The 9,747-nt window shown below is 30.0% G+C and overlaps 1 long non-coding RNA gene across 1 annotated transcript; it reads left to right on the top strand.

Moving 5' to 3' along the window:
* The first annotated feature begins 1,657 nt into the window (after positions 1–1,657).
* LOC148780747 (uncharacterized) lies at positions 1,658–5,826 on the top strand. Its single transcript, XR_016039754.1, has 2 exons — positions 1,658–1,830; positions 5,206–5,826. It is a non-coding gene; the product is annotated as an uncharacterized LOC148780747 (long non-coding RNA).
* Positions 5,827–9,747: the final 3,921 nt, after the last annotated feature.

Raw genomic sequence — 9,747 nt, 5'->3', positions numbered from 1 at the left:
TTTGAAATATTTCTCTGTCTCTAACAATCTCTTCTATTAAATTTATTCCAGAATTCTAAAAAATTATATTTTTATAAATTTGAAGTGTTATTTCAAAAATTAATGTGCATTTGAATAATTTCTATATTGATAATTAAATATTTTATTTATTTATTTGCATTATAAATCTTGTAATGTATTATTTTTCTTACAGTTGTCAATAATATATTTTAAATTAAATGATATTATAAAATATTTTAAATTTGTTGTTATTTATATAATAAAATATAAACCAACAATTTTTGTTGCAATATATAATATTATAGTTAGATAAGTTGTAATAATTTTGGATTATAGTTAGTTAGGTTGTAATAATTTGGTTTTTTTTTTAGTGGATTAGGTTTTTCCGTAAATTCGAGATTTTAGTAGCCATTTTTCATCGATTTAGTCCATTATTTATCATAGTTTATGTATGATTATATACTTTATCCATGGTAATTCTATGTTTTTTGTTTTATGTGACGCAAATTTAATGGTTAACATAAGTTCATATAGGGAAAGAACATCTTAATTATTTACAAATTAATTAAAAATGAAAGTTAATAATGTAATACCCGTATTTCTTATTGGTTTTTTAAAAAATGACATTTATAATGAATTTTCATAATTTTTTTGGATTTTTTTTAAAGTTTAATAGGATCGATTCGGCCGATTCCCAATCGATTCTCGATTTGGATCGCCGATTCACCAATTCGGATGGGTTTTTGAGGTGCCCGATCCAGGGCATCGATCCGTTTTTTAAACCACTGGTTTTACCTGAGGGGCAAATGAACTGTATGCTTCCTCGGGAGTATGAAATCTTTCCAGAATAAATTATGTTAGTAACGTGTATTTCTAAAGGTAAAAATGTATATAAACTGTTAAGTTTATTCTACAACGCTCGTTCTCAGTTGGAATCTTCTTTGGAAAAGAGCTAGCATACCAAGCCAAACTCTAGGGCCAGCAGAATAGAATGCTTAGTACGCTACTTGGAAAGAGGTAAGTGGGATGGAAGTAACCTTTCGTCTCTTGAAAAGAGATGCGGCAATTTTGAAGAGACAATTATCTCACTTGCAAACATATTTGGGCGGGATCAAATATATGACGGAGTTACGCCATAATGTAATCATCGTTCATCACCAAGAAGAATAAAGTAAGGGGCATCTCAAAAACTCACAGGAGAAGATTGCTTTGACCTTGTAAAACCCTCTAATTGATTAACTTGGCATTGAGAGAATAGATACAGAAAAAAAAAAGATTTCATGTCCTAACAATAATTTATCTTCTATAACATTATTTATTATAATTGAGAAATATGCTATTAAATATTTTATTTATGTGAGGAATCTAATCTTGTGACATTGTCCATGCCATCATATTTGACATCTTATGCTGGCTGTGATTGTGACATGCTTATACCAAAAGTAAATGGTGATATATTATATATTTTCTTGTGAAATATTTAACTATTTAACTTGTTTTGCATTATAACCAACCACGTCTTTTGCATGTATTCTTCTCCTGAAATCACATGCCTTCAACATGATATGGTTTTAGAATAATATGATTAAAATCACATGCTTCCAACATGACAAGACTTGCGAATAACATAGTTCGACTGTGATAACCTTTATTTTTTAGTTTTCACTTTTCTTAATTGTAAAGAGTTTCGAGCTTTTCTCTCTACATAACAAGCAAAAGTGAGATCCAATTCCAAAACTAAAAAAGTTTAGAGAAGTTTAGTTAGGATACTAGAGGGGTCCTTCATGGGGTACATGCATTACATGTTGTGGATTGGAGAAGACCAAAGAGGTATATTAGTTTAATTTTTTTTATTAATATCTTATTATAATTATGTTATATGACTTTTTATTGCGATTATGCTATGTAATTTTAATGGATTACTATAATTTTTCTTGAAGTTTTATAATACACTGTTTTATGATATTTAGTGTTATAATCCTTTTGCTTAGCTTGATTATCTAGTCTTGGTTTTTAGTTTTAATAACCTATTGATATCTTAAAGGATTGCTTTAGATCTGTCATGAGTTTAGTTGCTTATTGTGTATCTACATTTATTTGATGATTTTTGTGTTTCTAATTTAAATTAATTATATAATTTTTATGCTTATTACATTTAATCCACATGCTTTATTTGACAAATATTTCTTAAATGTGGAGTGGTAATTAGGGCTAAAACTGTACTAAGTGATAGTTGGGTATCTGTGGACAAGGCTATACAGGCAAATCTTTCCATAATTTAGTAGGACCTACGACCTTGATGTTGTTATTGCATTGGGCAATGGAATGATGAGGAGGAAGGTGCCGTTGGACATGGAAAATTGAGAGAAAGATAGGAGAGACGGTAAAGTAATAAAATAATAATTCAATATCAGTTAACACTGAATACCTCCAGAGAGAATTAAGCAACGAAAGAGGTGTATTGAATATATATATATATATATATATATATCGGGGGGACGGGGAGAAGTTGCAAGATAACAAAAACAAAAAAACAGAGAGAACAAATAAATAAACAAAGTTTTATTAGATATATGTTTCCCACTCATCTTTTAGAATTGGAAGCTTCGGAATTACATTAGGAGTATATATATATATACATCGGGGGTGGTGGTGGTGGGGGAGAAGTTGCAAGATAACAAAAACAAAAAAACAGAGAAAACAAAAGAACAAATAAATAAACAAAGTTTTATTAGATATATGTTTCCCACTCATCTTTCAGAACTAGAAGCTTCGGAATTACAATAGGAGTAGAATTACATAAAATTTGGAGAGGGGAGAGAGAATGTGAGTGAGAAGGAAAGGTGAGCTTTTATTTTCAAAGCTAAATAGTGTAACCAAGTTAATTTTAAAATATTTAAACATTAATTCAAATATAAACATAATTATACGAATATTTTGGAATTATTTCATGAAAATAAAAATGATGCATCACAATTCTCTTGGAAAAACAAAGAGAAACAACAAAAGATAAGGGCTTTGGTTTCCATTTGTTGGGATAGAGGTAGGCAACAGAGAGATTTTTGTGGTTTTATATTGTTCGGATAAATACAACAATTCACAAGAATAGGATACTTTATAATCGATGAATAAACAATCTATACAAGAGACATGTGATTCTTAGTCATAAAACAACCTAAATTCCCTTTATATGATTTCCAATGAAAGCATCAAATAAAGGGATCAGAAGATGAATGTCGGGTTTTGGCTAATATAGCATGGAAGTTTGGACTTTAGAATTCATATGTTGGAGTGGTGTATTTCGTGTTTAGATGGGATATGATTTGTGGGAAAGTGGGAATGGTTTTTTTATTTAGAGTTTTGATAGATATATATCCCATTCCATGAATGAGTCCGTCATTTTGATCCTTAGTGTTCTTGCTTTTCTTATGTAATCCTGAAGTCATTTTTGCCATTTTTCCGCTTTAGATCTAAAACATCTAAGATAGAGCCCTTATTTGTACCATATAGCTAACATGTATAAGCAAAAGGAATTCACTTGGACCTGGGAAAGATATGGTGTATTACTGAATGACCTAGATTTTGGCCGAGGTTCTATTTTGGTAAAAAAAGTCTATTTAAGCTCTAACTTATGACCTAATGAAAATAGAAAAGGATTGATGTACTTGGGAAGTTCGAAATTGTAGCTTTGGAATAGCCCATGTTAGTAGCATTTTTATGTAGCATTTTTATGACCAAAAAAATTGCACATACCCTCTCTTCATCCCAATAGTCAATTTTCAAAAAAATAAAGTCCAGTTTGTATCCTAGATATGATTAAAATGAATCCCCTCCAACAATGAATCTAGACCATCCATTTGGTACATTTCAATATCTATGCCTTTACAAATTCAAAACCATTTTTCTCTTTTCGACATTGTTCATTTAATGATAGCAAAGCTATCTAAAGCTATCTAAAAATTTTGAAAAGGGAAGAAATCCTTCTAAAGCCTTGATCTAAGCATTCTTAACAAAATAGACAACTTATGTTAAATAGGCTAAAAAAATACTTTCCATAGTGCATTTTCAAATTTTAATTTTGTGTGATTGTTCATTATGAAAGAGGTGTATATTTAAAAATTGTGGTCAAACAAATGGCACTAAAATAGTTTTTAAAGATTATTTCATTATAAAACTATACAAATGTCACATGAAACTAGATTGGCCCAGATTCAATCTGGGCCGTTGGACTCATATGTTCATATGAGCTAGTGAGCTAATCTCAGTTTTTCTATATATATATATATATATATATATATATATATATATATATATATATATATATATATATATATATATATATATATATATATATATATATATATATATATATATATGAAAACTCTTCCCAACCCTCATCACCATCCAATATATTTTGATCAACTTATATTTTATGAATTTTTTTTTTCATAGTTTTATTAGGTGCGCCTCACGAAGATGTACACACACTCCAAATTTCAAGTAATTTGGATTTGTTAAAAATAAAAAAATGAAAAAATGAAAAACAAAACACTACTAGACAACTGTGATCGTGCGATGAAGTTTGGATGTTGATGATAGTAGACGAAATCACTGTTCATTTTCGCTATAGGCGTTGGGAAGAGTTTTCCTATATAGAGAAATGATATCATGTCACCATGCCATTATAATATAATGAAACCACACTTCTAGAAAACCATGTTTGTGGTATTTGTACGACCTAAAATTTTACACACACTCTCTTCATGTAAATAATCAATCTCAAAAAATAAATTTAATTTGCACCCAATATATGGTCAAAATGAGTCCCCTCCAACAATGAATCGAGATTGTTTATTTAGTGAATTTCAAGATCTAGGTCTTTATAAGTTCAAAATCAATTTTTTTTTAAATATTATTAACCTAATGATAATAAAGTTATCCAAAAATTTTAGAAAAAAAAAAGATCATTCAATGGCCTAGATCTAAACATCTCACAAAAATTGGACAGCCTATGTTAATTGGGCTAAAAAAACACTTTCTAGGTTTTGTTTTTATTTATTTATTTATTTTGTGATTGTTCATTAGAATTAAAATAAATTATATTTTAAAATTTGGGTCAAACTAATGGTCTTAACATGATTTTTGAAGATTGTTTCATTATATTACTATACAACCATAATACAAGAACATGCTCTCTAATAACAGTTCCAATCAAGTTGTGGGGTCGAAATCCATGGGGCAAATAATCTCTTTGGCTGCGAGCTAGAAATCCATCATTACAACTTTGAAACGAGTAACTAAAAAGGCTATTCCAATCGAGCCGATAGCTAGAAATCGATGACAAGAACTTTGATGTCATTAGAAAGGCCGGATTTTTCTTGATATAATTTTTCACTACAATATGCGATTCCCTAAAAACATTCCAGAGCCGGGAGGGAGGCGGAGGAGAAAATAGAGTTGCCCATTCCAAAGAGCCAAGAAAAAACACGATGGACCCTGCAAAATGAGAATGGATTCACCGGAGATCTCACGTCTAACAGGATGGCGACACCTTGCACATCAACGGCCGGACTTGAGTGGCACTCGATGCAGTGGCACAGGATGCCCAGAGCGGCACATGACGCCAAATGCCATGGAATTTCTATGGAGTTGTAATCACTATATGACAATTCATAACCTTGGAGTTTGGGAATCATAATCTTGTAGAAGATGTAAAGTGATTGGTCTTTGGTAAGTAATTTATATTGTAGTCACTAATGATGGAGACGTAAACTTAGAATCATAATCTTGGGCAAGGCCTTTCATAATTCATCTCGGCTTTATGAACTTGTGCAAGGTGGAATGCCTAGTACCATTATAGTGATTAACTTAAAATCTTTACGTTGTCATGAATTAATTTGTATTGAATTAGGTTAATTAAAGAGTCAAGAAACCAATTGATTTGTCAAACAAATCATATCGAACAAACAAGAACCTTTATTCCATATCAGGATCTATATAGCCGACCCCAAGTAATTAGAAAAAAGTTTTGACGATGACGACGACAATGATTCGAGTACAGTGTTCCCCCTTAGAAAATATATGAGCTAGAACCTCACAATGCTTTCCAATACAGTACAAACCAATGGTTAAAAAAACGCCGAGTCGAACCGGACTCGCCCGGTTCGACTCGGGAATCGCCATGGACGAATCGAATCGACGAAAAAAACGGGAATCGTTCGGTTCTAGAGAGAACCGGATGATTCTGTACAGTGACTCGCTGATTCACTGTACGAAATCGGCGAGTCTTGTACAGTGAATCGGCGAGTCCCGTACGGAATTTTATTTATTTATTTATTTATATTTATTTATATTTATTTATTTATTTATTTTTTTTTTGTAATCCATGATAGATTTTTTTGTAATACTTGATCAATTTTTTTGTAATCCATGATCGAATTGTTTTTTTTGTAATCCATGATCGAATTTTTTGTTTTTTTTTTTTTTTTTGTAAACCATGATAGAATTTTTTGTAATCCATGATCGAATTTTTTGTAATCCATGATCGAAATGTTTGTTTTTTTTTTCTTGTAATCCATGATCGAATTTTTTGCTTTTTTTGTTTTTTTTGTAACCCATGATAGAATTTTTTGTAATCCATGATCGAATGTTTTGTAATCCATGATCGAAATGTTTGTTTTTTTTTTGTAATCCATGATCGAAATGTTTGTTTTTTTTTTGTAATCCATGATCGAATTTTTTGTTTTTTTTTGTTTTTGTAACCCATGATAGAGTTTTTTGTAATCCATGATTGAATTTTTTGTAATCCATGATCGAATTGTTTTTTCCTTTTTTTGTAATCCACGATCGAATTTTTTGTTTATTGTTTGTGTGTTTTTTTTTGTAATCCATGATTTATGTAATCCATGATCAAATTTTTTGTAATCCATGATAGAATTTTTTGTAATCCATGATCGAAATGTTCGTTTTTTTTTCTTGTAATCCATGATCGAATTTTTTGTTTTTTGTTTTTTTTTGTAACCCATGATAGAATTTTTTGTAATCCATGATTGAATTTTTTGTAATCCATGATCGAATTGTTTTTTTCTTTTTTTGTAATCTACGATGGAATTTTTTGTTTTTTTATGTTTTTTTTTTTTTTGTAATCCATGATCGAATTTTATGTAATCCATGATCGAATTTTATGTAATCCATGATCGAATTTTTTGTAATCCATGATCGAATTTTTTGTAATCCATGATCGAATTTTTTGTAATCCATGATTGAATTTTTTGAAAATTTGTGATTTTTTTTTTTTAGTCCATGATCGAATTTTTTTTTGTAATCCATGATAGAAGTTTTTGAAAATTTGTGATTTTTTTTTTTAATCCATGATCGAATTTTTTTTTGTAATCCGTGATAGAATTTTTTGAAAATTTGTGATTTTTTTTTTTTAATCCATGATCGATTTTTTTGAAAATTTGTTAATTTTTTTTTTTAATCCATATTATTCAAAGAGAAAATAAGAGAGATGATGATTCTGAAGCTACCCTATCCCAGCCATATTATTCACATATCGAGTCCCAATAGCAACAGTGTAGGGATGAGCACGACAATGTATATGAGCATGAAGGATGGACAAGCTTCGGGGATTTTGGATTGTGAACACAATAAAACACTAACACTCGGGGATTTGGGAATAGTCAGACGCCTGCTAATATCGATGATTCGTTTTTAGATCGAATAAATGAATTGTTAAACGAATTCAATCAATGGCACCAGTGTGACCAAGAAGAACAATAACGTCGTCTATCATTTTATTTTTAGATCATATGTTACTAATTTTATGCTTTATTGTAGTCCATGTATGTTGATATACTTATTCCATGATAATTCTATGTTTATCCTTTTGTGTGATGTAAATTAAATGTTGATTGGCGGTTCATGCAGGGAAAGAACATATCAATATTCGCATATTCATTCAAAAACATGAAAATTCTTAATGGAGTACCCTCATTTCTTATTGAATTCCTAAAAAATAATATTTATAATGAATTTTAATAATTTTTCAGATTTTTTTTAAGCTTTATTCTGATCGATTCACCCGATTCCCGATCCGGATCGCCGATTCGTCGATCCGAATCGATTTTTTGGGTGCCCGATCCGGATCACTGATCCGTTTTTTAAACCATTGGTACAAACCAGTGTTTAAAAAAACGTCGAGTTGAACCGGACTCGCCCGGTTCGACTCGAAAATCGTAATGGGGGGATCGTATCGGCTAAAAAATCGGGAATCGTCCGGTTCTAGAGAGAACCGGACGATTCTGCACAGTGACTTGCCGAGTCACTGTGCGGAATCGGCGAGTCCGTGAAGAACACGGGTTGCACAGTGTTCTTCAAGAGATTCTTTGAAATTTTTCATTTTTTGATCATTTTTTTGTTTTTTTTGGCATGTGATCTAATTTGCAAGCTCTAAACAGCTTTATTCAGCTTTTACAAGGATTAAATGGTTGAAAAATTTGGTGTTTTTGGATCACGAAACTTGCTTTTTTAGGGTTTCCGCCTTTTCTGAAAGTTTCATGCCAAATAGGGTATGAATCTTTCAAAATTTGTAGCCATTTTGATCGTAAAGCTGTGAATCAAAACCTTTTGTTACTAATTTGTGATAATTGTTGAGAAAAACAGAGTTTTTTGGAGATTGAAGGCTTCGGTTCACAAAATCAGGTAAGAAGTTTGGGTTTTTTTTTTTTCCGCCATATGATTTATTTCACGGCATATTTTGAACATCATGAGTTCAATAATTAGGGTTTTTAATCTTTATTGTGTCTAGTATAATTTAAAATTTCCAATTTTACGTAATTTGGTCAATTACAGCATGAAATTTGAGATGAACACAGAGATGTCTGCGGAACCAAAATTCCGCTTTTTTTTTTTTTTTTTTTTTTTCCGCCTTTTGATTCTGTTTTCATGATATATTAGAAATAATGTGTTAAAAATTTAGGGTTTTGATTCCTTATATTGTTGTTTATCAGAAAATATACTCAATTGGATGTAATTTATTCACTTAGAAGTGGATTTTTGAGTTAAAATGGCTTATGTAAAATGGCTTTGTGAAGAACATAATTTTTTTTTTTTTTTTGTAATCCAAGATCGAATGTTTTGTAATACTTGATCGATTTTTTTGTAATCCATGATCGAATTGTTTTTTTTTTTTTTTGTAATCCATGATCGAATTTTTTGTTCTTTTTTTTTTCTTGTAACCCATGATAGAATTTTTTGTAATCCATGATCGAATTTTTTTTTTTTTTTTTTATTTTTGTAACCTATGATAGAATTTTTTGTAATCCATGATCGAATGTTTTGTAATCCATGATCGAAATGTTTGTTTTTTCTTTTTTGTAATCCATGATCGAAATGTTTGTGTTTTTTTTGTAATCCATGATCGAATTTTTTGTTTTTTGTTTTTATGTAACCCATGATAGAGTTTTTTGTAATCCATGATTGAATTTTTTGTAATCCATGATCTAATTGTTTTTTTCTTTTTTTGTAATCCACGATCGAATTTTTTGTTTTTTTTGTTTTTTTTTTTTGTAATCCATGATCGAATTTTATGTAATCCTTGATGGAATTTTTTGTAATCCATGATAGAATTTTCTGTAATCCATGATCGACTTTTTTGTAATCCATGATCGAAATGTTCGTTTTTTTTTCTTGTAATCCATGATCGAATTTTTTGTTTTTTGTTTTTTTTTTGTAACCCATGATTGA

The sequence above is a fragment of the Amborella trichopoda genome, chromosome 8 (genome assembly GCF_054954075.1).
Source record: "Amborella trichopoda isolate Santa Cruz 75 chromosome 8, AtrichopodaSantaCruz75HAP2 v2.0, whole genome shotgun sequence".
Lineage (NCBI taxonomy): Eukaryota > Viridiplantae > Streptophyta > Magnoliopsida > Amborellales > Amborellaceae > Amborella > Amborella trichopoda.
The sequence above is the reverse complement of the archived record's forward strand: the minus strand, read 5'-3'. Positions and strand labels throughout refer to the sequence as shown.